This window comes from Sinohyriopsis cumingii, chromosome 10 (assembly GCF_028554795.1).
Source record: "Sinohyriopsis cumingii isolate HCF-2022 chromosome 10, ASM2855479v2, whole genome shotgun sequence".
Taxonomy (NCBI): domain Eukaryota; kingdom Metazoa; phylum Mollusca; class Bivalvia; order Unionida; family Unionidae; genus Sinohyriopsis; species Sinohyriopsis cumingii.
The window spans coordinates 26,959,093-26,979,395 of NC_142970.1; the positions used below are offsets into that span (position 1 = coordinate 26,959,093).

The window sequence follows — 20,303 nt, forward strand, 5'->3', positions numbered from 1 at the left end:
TCATCTTGTTCGCTCGGTCTTGGTAGTCCCAATGAACTATCGATCTTGCCTAGGGTTCCTTTTTATATACAGACCAATACCGACTCGCTTCTGGTACACGATTTGATAGACTTTTTCCAAGGGTCGACTGACGATGTAGTGAGTGGGTAAACGTACAATCTTGTTCGGTTGATAGGTGGTCACTTTAAAGTTTCCATCCTCTCCCGATTGCAAGGCTTCTTTCAATACCCCAAAGTTGACCATTCGACTGGTACGATGATTCAGAGTCAGTCCTTTCACTTTGCACGTTGTGTGCACTTCTCCTTGTGGGTCCCGGTATTCGTAGCCGTAATTTTTAGGACCGCCACTCGCGAAACTTAGAATCTTGTCGTCAGGATGTTCGTCTGTCCAGGCTCATAAACGGTCTCCTTCGATGTTAGGGTGATGTTGAATCGGGTGATGGATGTAAATGCAACTGTCCGTGTCAAAGTACAGGACGCGTTCTCCTAACAGTTCTAAAGCTTCGTACAATTTTAAGCGAGCATGAGCTGTCACGTAAGCCGCAATGATGACACTTCCAAAAGGGTCGTCTTGTACAAAGTCCAAATCTTCTTCGTAATTGACCAAGATCAAATTCTCTCGAACGACGTCCACGTATTTCATGTATTTGGTTTTGTCATGAATCATCTGGAAGTAGCGGGAAGGTTCTGTCAAATATTCCGTCTTGGGTAAACACGGTCGTTGTGCCATTTTACCCCACAAGCAATTTAACATCACTTTGGCAAACGATCGCCTGCCTTCGTTTTTCTCGATGTGGTCTAAAGTGATGCCTTCTTGTTCGTAGTATGTCGCTTTGAATTGTATTTGGTCTTCGGGAGTGTGACACCAGGACGGATAGCCGCTGGCTTCTTGCTTCAGTTTCAAAAAGGCATCCACGTAGTGGGCGAAAATGCCTTTCTGACTGGGATCACCCTTGTGGTATTGTTGTGTCTTGGGAAAATGGCAAATTTCGTACACTTCTAACAGTTGGTATCCCATGTCCAGAGCTTTGAACAATTCTACGCTGACCCAGGTTCCCGTCAAGGCCCGTTCTTCCTGGGCGTGCTGACAATGTTGGTCTTGGTTGCACGTTTCGGCACAAGTACGGCACAAGGGAAACATCAGTTTGCCTTGACAATGGTGAGGTAAGACGGGATGGTACAAGTCCGTGGGAGGCAAAACTTTGCACTTGATCAAGCCTTCGTATTGTCGAATCTTTTTCAGGTCGATGTGTTCCGTCAACAATTGTGGGTGCCCTACAGGAAAGCGACAATATTTGCACACGTAGGGATACAGCGAACACACGTCCAAGAATTTGATTTCTTCTCCTTTCTCTTCGTCGGCTTGGTACAGCAAACAGGTGGCATTGGTCCTTCCTCCGTACAAACTATCCCTCGGGTTCAGCGGGTCCATGAACTGGTAACTTTCCACGAGGCGTTTAAACTCGGGATCGGTTTTCACACGGTGATCGTATTCGTGTTCCCATATTTCCACCACTTGGTATCCTTCCTGTTCTAACTTTAGGCGCCGCTGACAAGTGTCCTGGTACAAGTCTTCCATGGTCCGTTGTAAAAACTGATTTTTAGTGTCACGGTCAGGGTAACAGACGGGACATCCGTGAAATAAGCAACCGTTAAACTCGTACACGATCTTGGGGTTTTCTAATTCCCAGCCATCGACCGAATACGTTCCGATGGTCTTTTCACCCCCTCCGTTGCGGGCATGCTGAATCCATTTGTCTTCCTTGTCGCACAAGTAATGTAACCAACGTAGGGCTTTGACCGAGTATTGACGTTTGACATAGTTGGTCGTTTGAGGGCTGATGACAGCTACGGTGTTTTCAGGCATGAATCGTTGTCGATACACTAAGGAACACGCTTTGGCAATGGTGCAAGCTTCTTTCAAAGGATCGACCCCTCCGTGTTCCATGAACAGTTCTCGAAATTTTCCACAGCAACGTCGTAAAATGTCCACGTCGGAACGACAATACTTTAGTATTTCTTCCTGAAAGTCGAAAGGGTCAGAGGCGTGAGCCTGGTACCAAGCGTAGAAAGCTTCTCGTTGTTCGGTACGCATGTTGTCGGGGTCGTAATAGTGAGCCTCAGGTAAATGGGGTAGAATGGCGTGTTGATTGGCTTCCGTATTGAAAAAGTGTGGAAAGTACCCTTTAGCCATTTCTGTCATTCCAAACGTTTTAGGCATTCGACTCAAAGGCATGGCCAAATAGCTCATCGAATCTTTAAACTGTACTTGTCCCACTTGCATGAAAATGATTTTGGCTCCGTTCAAAGTCACTTTAGGACGCTCGGTGCCTTGTTCCGTATAGTACCTCAAAAGAAACTGTCCATCGTATCCGGAAAAATTGTGAGCCATCACCGTGGCATGACGATGACAATCTCCGTAACGTTCGATGTCCTCTTGGTTCCACGTCTTGTCGATGGGGTCCAAGACCCATTGGGCAAAATCGGCTAACGTGTTCGGTCCCCGAAAGATTTTTTCACGCCCTCCAGGAATCTTGCTGCAGTGAGGGCAATGACTGAAGATAGGTTCTTGAATGCACTTCTCGCACGCTCGATGAGCCACGCAGAAATTAGAAATGTGAATGCCGGTCTCTTGCATGCATTCGAAATCAAAAAAGATGAAATTGCCTTTCTTCTTGTGACCGTCCTCTTTCTCTGGTGGGGGTTGGTATTTTTGCACGTAGCATTGGTGTTCCAAGTCCACGATGTGGTGACAAATGTGACATTTTTTCTTTCCTCGACATACGTGTGCCTTGGCCTTGTTGGTAAGTATGCCTTGTCCACAGGTAGGGCACATTCTCAGTAGTTGACAAGCACATTACTGCTGTGAACCTTGCGTCTTCAAATGTTGTTGGTAACAGGTAGGGCTGACAAACGTGCGCAGACAAGTTGAACAAGGCACTGGTTCTTCGCTCAGACAGGGTGGAGAGGCCAAACATCCTGGGCATTTCATTCCACAATGCTTGTGTTGCTCTCGATTGTTATAACCATAATCACATTTCTCACAATAATAACCGTATCCCAGGAATCCGGTGATGGCGGTAATGGTATCGAAATGGTCATCGTGATAATAAACATGAATGTATTTTCCGTCCTTAAAGTCTTGGCCTCAAAACAACAGAGGTCCGCGCATTTCTTGAGGGTGCACTTTCAAGGTGTATCGTGGAGCTAGGACATCTTGCAATTTTTGCGTCTCAGGAATGCCACAGGGTGTGTCTTTGGACAGTCCGGCTTGTTGCAACAGGAGTTCTGCTTCGTTTCGTTGTTTGGCTCGGTCGGATCGTTGAATAGTTTTCCAGGTTCTTTTCCATTCTACCGTGTCGTTCTTGTTGGCATAGGTTCGTCCCACCACGATGGCTTGGCTAAACACATCTGGTCATGAGGGTTGTTAATTCGGACGAGACTTGTTTTGGTGTTGCGAAGGTCGTCCACCAATAACATCTTTTTGCGTCCAGTCCCTTGAGGAGGAGAGACGTGGGTCATGTCCAGTGTGGCTTTTCCATCGGTGATGTCAAACTGATCATTAGATTGTTGTACGTGTTGAATCTTGTCCATGACTTTGCAAGCGGTCAATTCTGCAAGGGTGCTAAACTCGATCCAAACAGGGGATTTCAAACCGTCGTGTCGTATGGAAAGTCTCAAGCGATCGTCTTCTTTGGGTTGACATTGTCGCTTGAGTGAAGTGAGCAAAGAATCCCACACCCCAGTGATAAACACTTCTGCTTTCTCTAACGGTACTTCGGACTTAAAATCTTTAAACTTCACCGTGTATTTGTAAGCCGTGGTTCTAAATTTTCTAGAGGAGCTCTTTTCCGTCTCTCGAATGGAATAGTATTTTTCAGGGTTGACTAAGGGTGGCGAACTTGGTTTAGAGGTTTCAAATTCTGGTTCTCTCATGTCCTCTTCAAAATCACTGGCATGAATTTGTGCCAAGATTTCAGCCCTGGTAGGAGGCGATGGATCACGTTTCTGCCTCTTACTTTCTTCTTCTTTCTTCTTGAATGAATAGGATCGTTTCATCTTGAGTGCAAAACGTCAAATGACTCAAGTTTAAACACCATAGACTAATTTATAGACATGGCAGACCAGCGTATATAAAAGGGTGTGTGTCTTGTCCTTTCACTATTCATTTCACTCTCAAGCTAAGCACAACGATGGAAGAGACTAACCAAATCGAACGTTTCGTCAGAGCTTTGCGAGGGGTCATTAGAAAATTCTCTTCAGACCAGCCTACGGACTACTCTCCTTCCTTTCGAGATAAAAGTCAAGATACTTGCTATATCTGTCAGAAGAAAGGGCATTGGTCTTCAGAGTGTCCAGACCGTCAAAAAAGAAAAAAAACAAGGACTAATAAACACAAAAGTAAAGATACCTGTTATTACTGCAAAGAAAAAGGACATTGGTCTCCAGATTGCCCAAAAAAGAAACAAGAGGAATCAGAAGGAAAGAGGAATTCTTCAGAAGAAGAGAGGGATTCTTCAGAGGAAGAGAGGGATTCTTCTGAGGAAAAAAGAAGACAGGTGAAGAAAAAGAAACAGGAGAAGAAAAGAAGAAGGGAAGAAAGCGAGGAGGAGGAAGAAGAGGAAAAGAGTGTGACGGTGAAAAAATTCAAAAAACAGAGAGACTAAACAAGGAGACAGAAGTCAATGAACTTTTAATTAAAGTGTTCTGTTGTGAATTGTGAATTGGATTGTAAAAAATGGAGAAAAGAATAAATTAATGATATAAGGTAAGTGTCTTTGAGTTTTGATTTTAAAATAAGAAGCTACACTCACGCACTCATACAAAGATACGTACTATAAGGGGTAAAATGGGTTGGGTTTTTTTTTTTTTTTTTGAGTTATTGGCAAAATTGAAGGGCTATCTCTTTTTCGAGAAATGTGGGTGGCCCTGAAAAGGGCCTTTTTATTTTGGTGTAGGGGTGAGTTTAAGCAACCAACTTTAACTGCCTTAAGCCTTTGCCACGGCCAAGGCCTACTTCTGGACTGCGTAATGTTGATGATGATGATGATTGGGTTGAAATCACTAAGGGTGCTACGGTAGGCTTAGTCACAGGGTTGACGTGTTTAGCTCGGGAAGGTCGTATTCTCTTCGGTCGTAATAAAGAAGTCTGATACATTTGTTTCAGACTTCTTAACTCCGCTAAAATGTCCAACAGTACCGTGACCGTTTGATTTTCACCCTCTTGTTTCTTTGCTGCTACTTCTTCTTGCTGTTGTTGCTGTTGTTTTTTTCTTACCTCTTCTTCTTGCTGCTGTTGCTGTAGGAGAAAAGCTTGTTCCGCTTCCTTTTGTCGTTGTATAAATTTCTCCAATTCTTCTTTCTGTCTCTGTCTAAAATTCTCCACTTGCGGTAATGAAGAAGGTAACGAAGGTTCCGGAACAAATTCTTGCGAGGTAAGAAAATCCACAAAATCCCAATTCACCTCTTCTGAAAGTAAGTCCGGGTTCCCTTGGGCAATCTCCCCTGTTGGTGCACCCCAATGGATCGTTTTCTGAATTTCCGTCATGTTGAATCACTGTCGCATAGATTGACTGCACACAAGCGCTAGCGAATCTATATAGATCAACTGACGTCACAGACTGCTCTCTTCGGATTGGATGCAGGCTGACTGAATTTTGTAACGCGTGTTTGGATTGGTGAATGAACTCAATCCGTTTCAATCCTACCTCTACCTATGAATAAGCGCAGTTCAGTGCATTGATTCACCTGTTCTCGTCGCTTCAAGATGTGGACCGATGTGCAATCTTCTACGCTTGTGTCTTCCATGATGTTCCGGATGGACATGCTCATGTATGTCCGATCCAAGTGGACCGTTGTCCACAGGACAAACACCAGTCTGTGGATACGTAGGATCTACGTCGAAAGACAAGGATGCCTCAAAAGAGTGCTGATTTACGGGCCAACAGTGAGACGCAGCCTAAGGACAAGAAGAAGACCAATGCGGTGCCCTTTATGTTAATGGATACATTAACATAAACCCAAAGGCCCTTTTCAGGGCCAGCCATATTTCTCGAAAAGAGAATGACTTTTCAATTGCCTACCCCTTTTATAAAAAAAAATTTAAAAAAAAAAAAATCCCAAAAGCCCAAACTCTATTCCCCATGTTAATTTCCCCTTGTCGCTAGACAGACCCACACTATAGTTCCATGTTAAATTCCCCTTGTCGCTAGAGTGACCCACGATTTATTCCCATGTTAATTCCCCTTGTCGCTAATCTGACCCACGATTTTTCTCCATGTTAAATTTCCATTGTCGCTAATCTGACCCAGGGGTGTTTTTAATGCTAATTCCCATTGTCGCTAATGTATCCCCCCTTACTACTGACGCCCTTGGTTAGTGGACTTTATACCCTAGGATTAAAATATCAAAGAAGGATCCATGTAAAACCCTACTAAAGAGGGGACGTAATGGCTCAAATGGAAACGTAAGATATAATCTTACAGCATCTGTAGAGTTCTGATTGCTTTATCTAGCCGCGATGTTCTAGAAATAGGCTGGAAAAAAAAATTTCTCTCAAATTTTCCTACTGTTAGAACGGATCACTACTTTCGTACTGTTCAACAGGAGTTGAAATCAAAATCCTCAAATCAGAAGTTCAGTTAGTACAAACTCTTTGATTCAGTCTATTAATCTGTGCGTGTTTTTCATACCTGGTACCCGTCGGACGCACCTTATATCGCGGTTTGCCATCGACGAAATTCGTCAGGACTTCGTTCGAGAGTTGACTATCCCCTAGAGATAAAATATAAAAGAAGGTTCCTTGTCAAAACGGTATAAAGATATAATGTTTTCACGCACGTGTCTTAATCGACTTTCATCTAGCAGTAGATTTCTCGAAATCGCCTCGACGAATTTTTTTATTAAAAAAAACTTTTAGAACGTGTACCTAGTTAGATAATATGCACGAAACGTTGAAATCAAAATCCTCTTAGCAGGTGTTCAATTAGTACAAACTATCGATGCAGTATCTAATATTTGCGTTGTTTTTTTTGAGGGGGGGTTTGGGGGTGGGGGTGGGGTAATACCAGATACCCATAGGGCGTCCCTTATTATGCTGTTTCCTCTCGACGAAATTAGTTAGGACATTTTTCGTGAACGGATCTCTATCCCCTAGAGATAAAATGTCAAAGAAGGGTCTATGTTATAATCTTACGATATGTGTCGAACGAGACCTCCGTCATCTAGCTGATTTCTCGAAATCGGCTCAACGAAATTTCTCAGGACTTCTTTCGTTACTACACTGGTCGTTAAGTATCATCTTCTTTAAAGATGATACTTAACGACCAAACTGTATAAGTAAGATATCATCTTCTTGCGTCATGTGCTTTACCTGCCCTCCACTCCCCTTTATAACCCCAATTTCTGGAAATCGGTTACAAGTATGCTAAGTTCCCCAGTTCCAAGGACTTCAAGACAATATTCAAATCAACTGAAGGCTTCTTAAACTCGTAAATACTCTACATAATTTTCCTCTAAGGACATGACGACTACACACGAGAAATCTCCAAGTTCACACTTGTATGGTTTTTTGTGGTTTCCCTTTCACTTGAGTCATAGTAAGCAGCAGGGAGGGGGGGGGCGAATCGGACATTTTGTCCAATCGTTATTTTGCTTAATTATTACTTTCTGCACTCAGCGGATCCGGTGTAGTCAGCGCCTGGTAAAAAAAAAACGACGACGGTCCATCCTACACGACGGTGACGTCATTTGGTTCTGCGAGCCGATCCCAGCGTCGTCAGCGTCCGGTAAACACAGCGACGACCGCGTCGATGTCATTTCCCCCCCCCCCGCTGGAGAATGCTACCGCGATGGACACAACCAATTTTTATAGGAATTTTGATACTTTCCACATCGTTGATTTTAAAAACTCTTCTGGGGTTGGTACTGGTTTATTCTTTCGTCGGAGATATTCTATTGCCGATCGATACTGTGGACTTCCACAACCGATACAAATTCTAATTTTTCCTCGGACGCCCTTGCCACAACCAAGACAGGGTTGAGGGCCGTCCTTACATCCCTGTTTCGATGTGCAATTATGTACCCCGCAAAACTCACCGTAGCAGTTTTTACCACATTGTACTTTTGATCCCTGGGGGAGCCATTTGCATTTATTGACGGCAAGTGCTGGATTAACCATTATTATTAACTATTAAATAAATATTTAATTAAACATTAAAAAGTATACTGTATAATGGATAATAATTATTCCGATATTGATCTGTTTGGGCGTGGAACATCTTACTACGAGGAATCCCCGGATGAATTTTTTAAGTCCCCGGAAACGTATCACGACATGCGAGAATACTACCGAAGGCGTTTGGGTCCATCTTGGAGCGTTTCCAGTAAAAAATCCGCAATGGAACTCCTCACCGTTGCAGACCATCAGTTTCGTGGAGTAATTATCCAGCGTATGGGGAGATTTTACGTTTTTGTGGATAACCCGGACATAGTAGAATTTCAGGGGTGCTCCGCTGTTAATGAGATTATTCCGAAACACCGGTGCAGATATCCTACCATCGACGTGGATTCCAAGACGCCATCGCTGGATGAGTTGTTGTTGTATTTCCATGAGTTAGTTGATTCCATTAATGATGTTCTAGTTTTTGAAACCAGCGGCGGTTATCACATCATGTTGAAAACGATCCCGGTGGATTTCGAGGAACATCAATCACTGTTGAAGAAAGTTGCCGCGGATAGACCAACATGGAATGTTGATACACAAGCTGGGCTGCATAGCATCAAATTACCCGGAACTAGATCGGTAAAACCAAATAGCGTTGATAAGCGATTAATTTATCCTGTTGGATTCACCAGTACGCTGCTATCTTGTCCAGTCTCTATTCAGCCGTGTTACGAAAAACTCGAGCCTAAACTGGAACCTGAAATCACCGAATGTGATGATCTTACTGCTGAACAAATTCGACAGATCTCTACGTTGTTGTCCGGACAACCCGATCAGATCACCGGGACTACAAATCAAACCAGCAACATGATATCGCTGGGGCGAGTTGCTGGTTCATTTTGCAATATTTGCCAGCGACGTCATGGATACAATGAGATCGGTGGATTCATTGAGGGGAAGGCCATTGATGCATTTGTTCGTGTCTATTCTGATCAGTTTGTGATCGGTTGTTACAGGAGCACACAAAAAAAGATAATAATACAGCGTGATATTGGAACCGCTAGTGACGATAAAATCCTCTACGAAAAGTATTTAAAATCGTATAATTACCATCGCGGAGATCACAGTGGTGAATTTCCCAAGAGAATCCCCGATTGCGCTTACTGCGAAGCACCTATTCATGAGCGCGGTCGGGGATGTAAAATCATTTTCAACGACGACTATATGGACGGATCTTCTTGCGGGCTGGGAAAATCAGAGGCCGCTTGGAAGTCTATCAGAAGTGATCAGTCTATACTGTGCGTTTCATACAGAAAGACCTTTACCAGAAAGACCACCATCGACTATAATCTCGAATCGTACGAAACGATCCATGGGGACATTACATTCGATACAAAAAAGCATCGCAGGGTTATTTCCCAGACAGAATCGATTGTACGAGTCCGGGGAATTCCTGATGTTCTATTGTTGGATGAGTGGCACGGAATCCTTCGACAGGTAGTCTCATCAAGTCGCGGCAAACAAATTTGGGGAACACTGACATGGTTGATTTCATCTGCGAAACGGGTAATTGTGCTGGACGCAGATGCTAACAATGACGACCTAGAATTATTCAGAAAATACTTGAATCGCCCGGACATGAAATTCATCATCAACGGATATCAGCCCGATCATGGTAAAAAATTCATTGTGGAACAGTCTCACAGAGACAACTACAATAAATTGTTAGATACGTTACAACGAGGAAATCGTGTGGTTGTATTCACACACAATAAACGACGCGGAAATTATTCTGTAGAAACACTTGCTAGATTGTTACAGCATTTAGGATACCGCGTGAAATACTATCACGCCGATAACAACTCGACTGGAAAACAGCAGGACTTTGATAACATTTCAACGGCATTTGAGTGCATCGATGTCGTGATTTACAATCATACCGTTGAGGCCGGGGTATCCATTGTAGACCCGCGATTCAAGTACATGACGGTGTTTTCTGAAGAATTAGGTTCTGTAGAGGCGACCAAACAAGCTATCCATCGTTTCAGAAATATATCTGAAATACACTATTCTGCAACACGACGACGACAAACAGAGCTTCCACTGACCCGCGATGATATTATTTCCACAATCGAATCACATGAACGGAATTTGTCGTCGACGTAGTTACTGTTTAGAACCCCGAATCGCTGTGACGTACATACCGGTTACGGACATATGTTTATTAGTACAATTATTGACGAAAACAACTCAAAACGCTATTTCACGGGCAGACTCGTTGAAATGATGAAACGAACCGGTTATTCAGTTGAATGGGAATTACCAGATGAATACGAAACATGGAAGGAAAAAAAACAACGGAAGCAGAAACGAGTCAGCGACGCGGTAATCGATGACGATCCACACGTAGATGAATTTTTAAAATCTTCCATCGGAGAGAGAATTGCTGCGGTTAATAGTGAGACTACAAGTGATAAATACCACCAATACGACCCCGAACAGCGGCTAGAGCCATACGAGAAGGCGTTGACGTATCTCAATTACGTGTTTCAAACCGATGTAAGAAAACTAGATAACTATCAGATAGAACATCTGAATAAAAACGTTTCGCGGCTACAGCGATATCAGCGTGTTGTAGTTGACGAACATAATAACGGTAGCGCTGTAGCAACGACGCCGTGTCGATCCGATAAAATCAATCCCCGGCAACAACTTGAAATCGTTAGAAACGTTCTTGGCGCGTTAAGTCTCCCCGATGTAGTTCCGGATCGACTTGATGTGAAAAGTGTTCCTGTGAGTCGTGCCGAGTTAATCAATAGCATCTCTGAGATGCTGGCGCAACCAGACCGACTTGACAAGTATAATACACTATTGAAACATTTTTGCGAGATATTCCCGGATATGAGGTTTAGAAGGGGTAATTTGACGCTAAAAAATATCATTGAAAAAATCAAATCGATCTACAAGGGATTCGGCGGGCGATTGATATCCGATGATATTAAACACGCAGATCGATCGAATTATACATTGTATTATCCCGACTGGCCCGAATCTGATTTTGTAAATGATCCAGCGTGGATCAACGAGACCATCGATGATGTTGGATTCGCTGGAGGGGATGTTACCGCGACGGACGAACACACCAGCGCGTTACGATTCCATGTGTGGTCGGTTAATGGATGGTTTTCCCGATGCTGGTCAGAGTAATGGGGAAAGTGTCAAGTATAATTTTTTATAGTAATTTTGACAGTTTCCCCATCGATGGAGGCTGGTCAGAGTAATGGGGAAAGTGTCAAGTATAATTTTTTATAGTAATTTTGACAGTTTCCCCATCGATGGAGGCTTCCACGACCACGGCAGTGTTTCCAAAATCACCCCGTGATGCGATTGGTTTTCCCGATAATGGGGAAAGTGTCAAGTATAATTTTTTATAGTAATTTTGACAGTTTCCCCATCGATGGAGGTTAATCGCGTTTTCTGGTCGGGTGTTAAATTTTCCATCACTTCGGAACTTATCTCCTCGGTGGTACAATTTTCTTTATCACCGCGAATTACAACCCAATAATCCCCCGCTGGTGACTTAAAAAACGGCTTCCGTGACGTATTGACACGGAAGTGATTATTTGTGTCGCTAATACAACTGAATCGTAGAATTGTTCGTTGAGTTAAATTGACAGCAACCGTGGGTATTTTGGGGTTGGGGCCATATTTTGTTTTATTTTCTCCGGACTCAAGTAAATCATTGACCTGCAGCCGATATTTTTCTGGAAGACTATTAATTGCGTTATTGAATAGAGTATCAACGTCATCGAACCAAGCCCGCTTTTTCCCGCCGATATCACCGCGCAACACGATCCATAAAATTCCATCTCGGGCCTGAAAGAAGGGTCGTTGAATTGTGCTCGGGCTGAGGTTAAACCATTTACACGTCTCCGCGATGGAATCAAATTCGATGATCTTTTTCTCATTGAGATTCAAACAGATAGTATTGACTCTAGTGTCCTCGTAAAATTGTTTCTTCGGAGGGATTATTCTGGTTTTGTCGTACCGAAATAGTGGTAATTTCGGTGGTGCTACCGCGGCATCCTCGTCAAGGAAATAACTAGCTTGTCTGGAAAAATTTTCAGCACACCTGTTCATCCAGGATCGTCCAAACCCAAACCCCATACTACCTGATATCATTTTAATATTTAATTAAATAACAGCTATAATTATAATGTCACTGTTGGAATATCACCCGGTGAAATTCGACAGCGTCATCAGCGATTATAAAAAGTCCTGCCCGAGGATGCCAATCAGTGTAAAATTTAAGAACGGAAAATTTCATGCGGTCCAGAAATCCCCCAGCGGAGATAAATACGATTGTATGGTATTTGAAAGTCGTTCAGCGAAAGCTCGGTTATGTCTCCGCGACAAATATTACCAGAGAGCGTATGAAAAAATGTTCCCAAACCATGACGTTAAACGATTTGATACAGTATGGGTAATTACCGAACGAAACTCCGCGTTGGTGGTTTAGTCGCCATCTTGAAGCGCCTTGTCCATGCGGTTCACAAACTTAATATCCTTGCGAGATACCACACCGGGAATTTCATCGATTACAAATTTATCCTCACGAGGTTTATCCTCGAGAGGTTTTTTCTTTTTTCTGCTGTCAGCGGTTACGACTGGCTCCTGCGTGGCCATCTCGGTGATTCGCTCAATCAGTAGCGCATTATCGCGTTGTGATTCATCCAATTCCTTCCGAACATTTCCAAGTTCATGCTGAAGCCCACCAATGGTGCGTCGCATATCATCGTGGCGCCGTTGCGCATCATCGTGGCGCCGTTGCATATCATCATGCCGCTGTTGTAAATCGTCATAGCGCCGTTGTAAATAATCATAACGCCGTTGTATACGATTATAATCGGCTGTGCTATTTTGTTGTATTGACACGTGTTTTAACTGTCGTTGCAATGATTTATTCTCGTTGGACAAATTGTTTAGTTGCCATTGTAGTTCTTGGATGGTTTGTTTATCCTTTATAGTATCTATGACCGGCTCAACATCATCAATAATTTGATCAATTTCGAGATCCATCATTCTGATATCGTTGTCAGGCTCATTTTTCCAAATTTTATAGATGCGCTGGTAACTGATTTTGTATCGATCTGCTATTTCTGATATGGGTATTTTCCCACGGAGTCTTATTATTTCATTGGTATCCTCGTCGGTTAAAATTCGCCGATGGGGCATTATTTAATGAAAAACTTTTTTATAAACAACAACAACAATACCCCATTGCAATTGTGGAATGACAGAGTAAAAAAAAATCGATTTTTGTTTTGCAAAACTGACCCAATAATATTTGTTGGTAAATTTACTGCCACACATGACAGAGTAATGGAGGAAATGTCAGTATAATTTTTTATAGGAATTATGACAGTTCCGCCACGCTCGATGCTGGTCAGAGTAAAAAAATCGATTTTGTTTTGCAAAACTGACTCACTGGCAATGCCACATGTATGGTCAACCCTGCGCAATTGTTTCACTGACAGTAAAAAAAACCACAATTTTTTTTTAGTAAAAAATATCGATTTGCCCTATGAAACTGACATCAATGTGGGGGGAGTATCCTAAAAACAACCGTGGAAGACTTATTCCGTCGTGAAAATGGCTCTATCATCGATGGAGGAACTGTCATAATTCCTATAAAAAATTATACTCACATTTCCTCCATGCTGGTGATTTTGTAAACGCCAATCATTTACTAGGGTGCGTTTCACTGAAATTATAATACCGTCAGCGTGCTTGTTAATTTACCAACACCAGGATGGCCTTAGATTGCCAGGGACTCCGATGCCTATGTAATTGTTCGGAATATCCCACATGTCAGATCTGTGATCACCCTATATGCCCGCGCCATTACGACGGCACAAAAAAATAGCGGAGGTGTTTATTTATACTGCAATTGCAGCATAAATCAGGAAGCATGTTAATGGGGAAGGATGATGATTTACAAGTAAATTACCTATCGCGGCGATGAGTTACAAAAAAATATTTATCGCGGCAATAATTTACAATTAATTTTTTTCTCTGCGGTAAAAATATATCAGTTGTTTTTTATTGTTGTTGTTATTGTAAGGTTACTATCAGAAGTAACTACTTAGGGTCCAATAACAACAACAATAAAAAACAACTGATATATTTTTACCGCAGAGAAAAAAATTAATTGTAAATTATTGCCGCGATAAATATTTTTTTGTAACTCATCGCCGCGATAGGTAATTTACTTGTAAATCATCATCCTTCCCCATTAACATGCTTCCTGATTTATGCTGCAATTGCAGTATAAATAAACACCTCCGCTATTTTTTTGTGCCGTCGTAATGGCGCGGGCATATAGGGTGATCACAGATCTGACATGTGGGATATTCCGAACAATTACATAGGCATCGGAGTCCCTGGCAATCTAAGGCCATCCTGGTGTTGGTAAATTAACAAGCACGCTGACGGTATTATAATTTCAGTGAAACGCACCCTAGTAAATGATTGGCGTTTACAAAATCACCAGCATGGAGGAAATGTGAGTATAATTTTTTATAGGAATTATGACAGTTCCTCCATCGATGATAGAGCCATTTTCACGACGGAATAAGTCTTCCACGGTTGTTTTTAGGATACTCCCCCCACATTGATGTCAGTTTCATAGGGCAAATCGATATTTTTTACTAAAAAAAAATTGTGGTTTTTTTTACTGTCAGTGAAACAATTGCGCAGGGTTGACCATACATGTGGCATTGCCAGTGAGTCAGTTTTGCAAAACAAAATCGATTTTTTTACTCTGACCAGCATCGAGCGTGGCGGAACTGTCATAATTCCTATAAAAAATTATACTGACATTTCCTCCATTACTCTGTCATGTGTGGCAGTAAATTTACCAACAAATATTATTGGGTCAGTTTTGCAAAACAAAAATCGATTTTTTTTACTCTGTCATTCCACAATTGCAATGGGGTATTGTTGTTGTTGTTTATAAAAAAGTTTTTCATTAAATAATGCCCCATCGGCGAATTTTAACCGACGAGGATACCAATGAAATAATAAGACTCCGTGGGAAAATACCCATATCAGAAATAGCAGATCGATACAAAATCAGTTACCAGCGCATCTATAAAATTTGGAAAAATGAGCCTGACAACGATATCAGAATGATGGATCTCGAAATTGATCAAATTATTGATGATGTTGAGCCGGTCATAGATACTATAAAGGATAAACAAACCATCCAAGAACTACAATGGCAACTAAACAATTTGTCCAACGAGAATAAATCATTGCAACGACAGTTAAAACACGTGTCAATACAACAAAATAGCACAGCCGTTTATAATCGTATACAACGGCGTTATGATTATTTACAACGGCGCTATGACGATTTACAACAGCGGCATGATGATATGCAACGGCGCCACGATGATGCGCATCGGCGCCACGATGATATGCGACGCACCATTGGTGGGCTTCAGCATGAACTCGGAAATGTTCGGAAGGAATTGGATGAATCACAACGCGATAATGCGCTACTGATTGAGCGAATCACCGAGATGGCCACGCAGGAGCCAGTCGTAACCGCTGACAGCAGAAAAAAGAAAAAACCTCGCGAGGATAAACCTCGTGAGGATAAATTTGTAATCGATGAAATTCCCGGTGTGGTATCTCGCAAGGATATTAAGTTTGTGAACCGCATGGACAAGGCGCTTCAAGATGGCGACTAAACCACCAACGCGGAGTTTCGTTCGGTAATTACCCATACTGTATCAAATCGTTTAACGTCATGGTTTGGGAACATTTTTTCATACGCTCTCTGGTAATATTTGTCGTGGAGACATAACCGAGCTTTCGCTGAACGACTTTCAAATACCATACAATCGTATTTATCTCCGCTGGGGGATTTCTGGACCGCATGAAATTTTCCGTTCTTAAATTTTACACTGATTGGCATCCTCGGGCAGGACTTTTTATAATCGCTGATGACGCTGTCGAATTTCACCGGGTGATATTCCAACAGTGACATTATAATTATAGCTGTTATTTAATTAAATATTAAAATGATATCAGGTAGTATGGGGTTTGGGTTTGGACGATCCTGGATGAACAGGTGTGCTGAAAATTTTTCCAGACAAGCTAGTTATTTCCTTGACGAGGATGCCGCGGTAGCACCACCGAAATTACCACTATTTCGGTACGACAAAACCAGAATAATCCCTCCGAAGAAACAATTTTACGAGGACACTAGAGTCAATACTATCTGTTTGAATCTCATTGAGAAAAAGATCATCGAATTTGATTCCATCGCGGAGACGTGTAAATGGTTTAACCTCAGCCCGAGCACAATTCAACGACCCTTCTTTCAGGCCCGAGATGGAATTTTATGGATCGTGTTGCGCGGTGATATCGGCGGGAAAAAGCGGGCTTGGTTCGATGACGTTGATACTCTATTCAATAACGCAATTAATAGTCTTCCAGAAAAATATCGGCTGCAGGTCAATGATTTACTTGAGTCCGGAGAAAATAAAACAAAATATGGCCCCAACCCCAAAATACCCACGGTTGCTGTCAATTTAACTCAACGAACAATTCTACGATTCAGTTGTATTAGCGACACAAATAATCACTTCCGTGTCAATACGTCACGGAAGCCGTTTTTTAAGTCACCAGCGGGGGATTATTGGGTTGTAATTCGCGGTGATAAAGAAAATTGTACCACCGAGGAGATAAGTTCCGAAGTGATGGAAAATTTAACACCCGACCAGAAAACGCGATTAACCTCCATCGATGGGGAAACTGTCAAAATTACTATAAAAAATTATACTTGACACTTTCCCCATTATCGGGAAAACCAATCGCATCACGGGGTGATTTTGGAAACACTGCCGTGGTCGTGGAAGCCTCCATCGATGGGGAAACTGTCAAAATTACTATAAAAAATTATACTTGACACTTTCCCCATTACTCTGACCAGCCTCCATCGATGGGGAAACTGTCAAAATTACTATAAAAAATTATACTTGACACTTTCCCCATTACTCTGACCAGCATCGGGAAAACCATCCATTAACCGACCACACATGGAATCGTAACGCGCTGGTGTGTTCGTCCGTCGCGGTAACATCCCCTCCAGCGAATCCAACATCATCGATGGTCTCGTTGATCCACGCTGGATCATTTACAAAATCAGATTCGGGCCAGTCGGGATAATACAATGTATAATTCGATCGATCTGCGTGTTTAATATCATCGGATATCAATCGCCCGCCGAATCCCTTGTAGATCGATTTGATTTTTTCAATGATATTTTTTAGCGTCAAATTACCCCTTCTAAACCTCATATCCGGGAATATCTCGCAAAAATGTTTCAATAGTGTATTATACTTGTCAAGTCGGTCTGGTTGCGCCAGCATCTCAGAGATGCTATTGATTAACTCGGCACGACTCACAGGAACACTTTTCACATCAAGTCGATCCGGAACTACATCGGGGAGACTTAACGCGCCAAGAACGTTTCTAACGATTTCAAGTTGTTGCCGGGGATTGATTTTATCGGATCGACACGGCGTCGTTGCTACAGCGCTACCGTTATTATGTTCGTCAACTACAACACGCTGATATCGCTGTAGCCGCGAAACGTTTTTATTCAGATGTTCTATCTGATAGTTATCTAGTTTTCTTACATCGGTTTGAAACACGTAATTGAGATACGTCAACGCCTTCTCGTATGGCTCTAGCCGCTGTTCGGGGTCGTATTGGTGGTATTTATCACTTGTAGTCTCACTATTAACCGCAGCAATTCTCTCTCCGATGGAAGATTTTAAAAATTCATCTACGTGTGGATCGTCATCGATTACCGCGTCGCTGACTCGTTTCTGCTTCCGTTGTTTTTTTTTCTTCCATGTTTCGTATTCATCTGGTAATTCCCATTCAACTGAATAACCGGTTCGTTTCATCATTTCAACGAGTCTGCCCGTGAAATAGCGTTTTGAGTTGTTTTCGTCAATAATTGTACTAATAAACATATGTCCGTAACCGGTATGTACGTCACAGCGATTCGGGGTTCTAAACAGTAACTCCGTCGACGACAAATTCCGTTCATGTGATTCGATTGTGGAAATAATATCATCGCGGGTCAATGGAAGCTCTGTTTGTCGTCGTCGTGTTGCAGAATAGTGTATTTCAGATATATTTCTGAAACGATGGATAGCTTGTTTGGTCGCCTCTACAGAACCTAATTCTTCAGAAAACACCGTCATGTACTTGAATCGCGGGTCTACAATGGATACCCCGGCCTCAACGGTATGATTGTAAATCACGACATCGATGCACTCAAATGCCGTTGAAATGTTATCAAAGTCCTGCTGTTTTCCAGTCGAGTTGTTATCGGCGTGATAGTATTTCACGCGGTATCCTAAATGCTGTAACAATCTAGCAAGTGTTTCTACAGAATAATTTCCGCGTCGTTTATTGTGTGTGAATACAACCACACGATTTCCTCGTTGTAACGTATCTAACAATTTATTGTAGTTGTCTCTGTGAGACTGTTCCACAATGAATTTTTTACCATGATCGGGCTGATATCCGTTGATGATGAATTTCATGTCCGGGCGATTCAAGTATTTTCTGAATAATTCTAGGTCGTCATTGTTAGCATCTGCGTCCAGCACAATTACCCGTTTCGCAGATGAAATCAACCATGTCAGTGTTCCCCAAATTTGTTTGCCGCGACTTGATGAGACTACCTGTCGAAGGATTCCGTGCCACTCATCCAACAATAGAACATCAGGAATTCCCCGGACTCGTACAATCGATTCTGTCTGGGAAATAACCCTGCGATGCTTTTTTGTATCGAATGTAATGTCCCCATGGATCGTTTCGTACGATTCGAGATTATAGTCGATGGTGGTCTTTCTGGTAAAGGTCTTTCTGTATGAAACGCACAGTATAGACTGATCACTTCTGATAGACTTCCAAGCGGCCTCTGATTTTCCCAGCCCGCAAGAAGATCCGTCCATATAGTCGTCGTTGAAAATGATTTTACATCCCCGACCGCGCTCATGAATAGGTGCTTCGCAGTAAGCGCAATCGGGGATTCTCTTGGGAAATTCACCACTGTGATCTCCGCGATGGTAATTATACGATTTTAAATACTTTTCGTAGAGGATTTTATCGTCACTAGCGGTTCCAATATCACGCTGTATTATTATCTTTTTTTTGTGTGCTCCTGTAACAACCGATCACAAACTGATCAGAATAGACACGAACAAATGCATCAATGGCCTTCCCCTCAATGAATCCACCGATCTCATTGTATCCATGACGTCGCTGGCAAATATTGCAAAATGAACCAGCAACTCGCCCCAGCGATATCATGTTGCTGGTTTGATTTGTAGTCCCGGTGATCTGATCGGGTTGTCCGGACAACAACGTAGAGATCTGTCGAATTTGTTCAGCAGTAAGATCATCACATTCGGTGATTTCAGGTTCCAGTTTAGGCTCGAGTTTTTCGTAACACGGCTGAATAGAGACTGGACAAGATAGCAGCGTACTGGTGAATCCAACAGGATAAATTAATCGCTTATCAACGCTATTTGGTTTTACCGATCTAGTTCCGGGTAATTTGATGCTATGCAGCCCAGCTTGTGTATCAACATTCCATGTTGGTCTATCCGCGGCAACTTTCTTCAACAGTGATTGATGTTCCTCGAAATCCACCGGGATCGTTTTCAACATGATGTGATAACCGCCGCTGGTTTCAAAAACTAGAACATCATTAATGGAATCAACTAACTCATGGAAATACAACAACAACTCATCCAGCGATGGCGTCTTGGAATCCACGTCGATGGTAGGATATCTGAACCGGTGTTTCGGAATAATCTCATTAACAGCGGAGCACCCCTGAAATTCTACTATGTCCGGGTTATCCACAAAAACGTAAAATCTCCCCATACGCTGGATAATTACTCCACGAAACTGATGGTCTGCAACGGTGAGGAGTTCCATTGCGGATTTTTTACTGGAAACGCTCCAAGATGGACCCAAACGCCTTCGGTAGTATTCTCGCATGTCGTGATGCGTTTCCGGGGACTTAAAAAATTCATCCG

At 42.5% G+C, this 20,303-nt stretch overlaps 1 long non-coding RNA gene across 1 annotated transcript in view; it reads right to left on the reverse strand.

Annotated features, from left to right (window-relative positions):
- The window catches only part of LOC149789798 (uncharacterized), a 166,880-nt gene that overhangs the window by 107,448 nt on the left and 39,129 nt on the right, over nt 1-20,303 (reverse strand). The gene's annotated exons all lie outside the window — the stretch shown is intronic.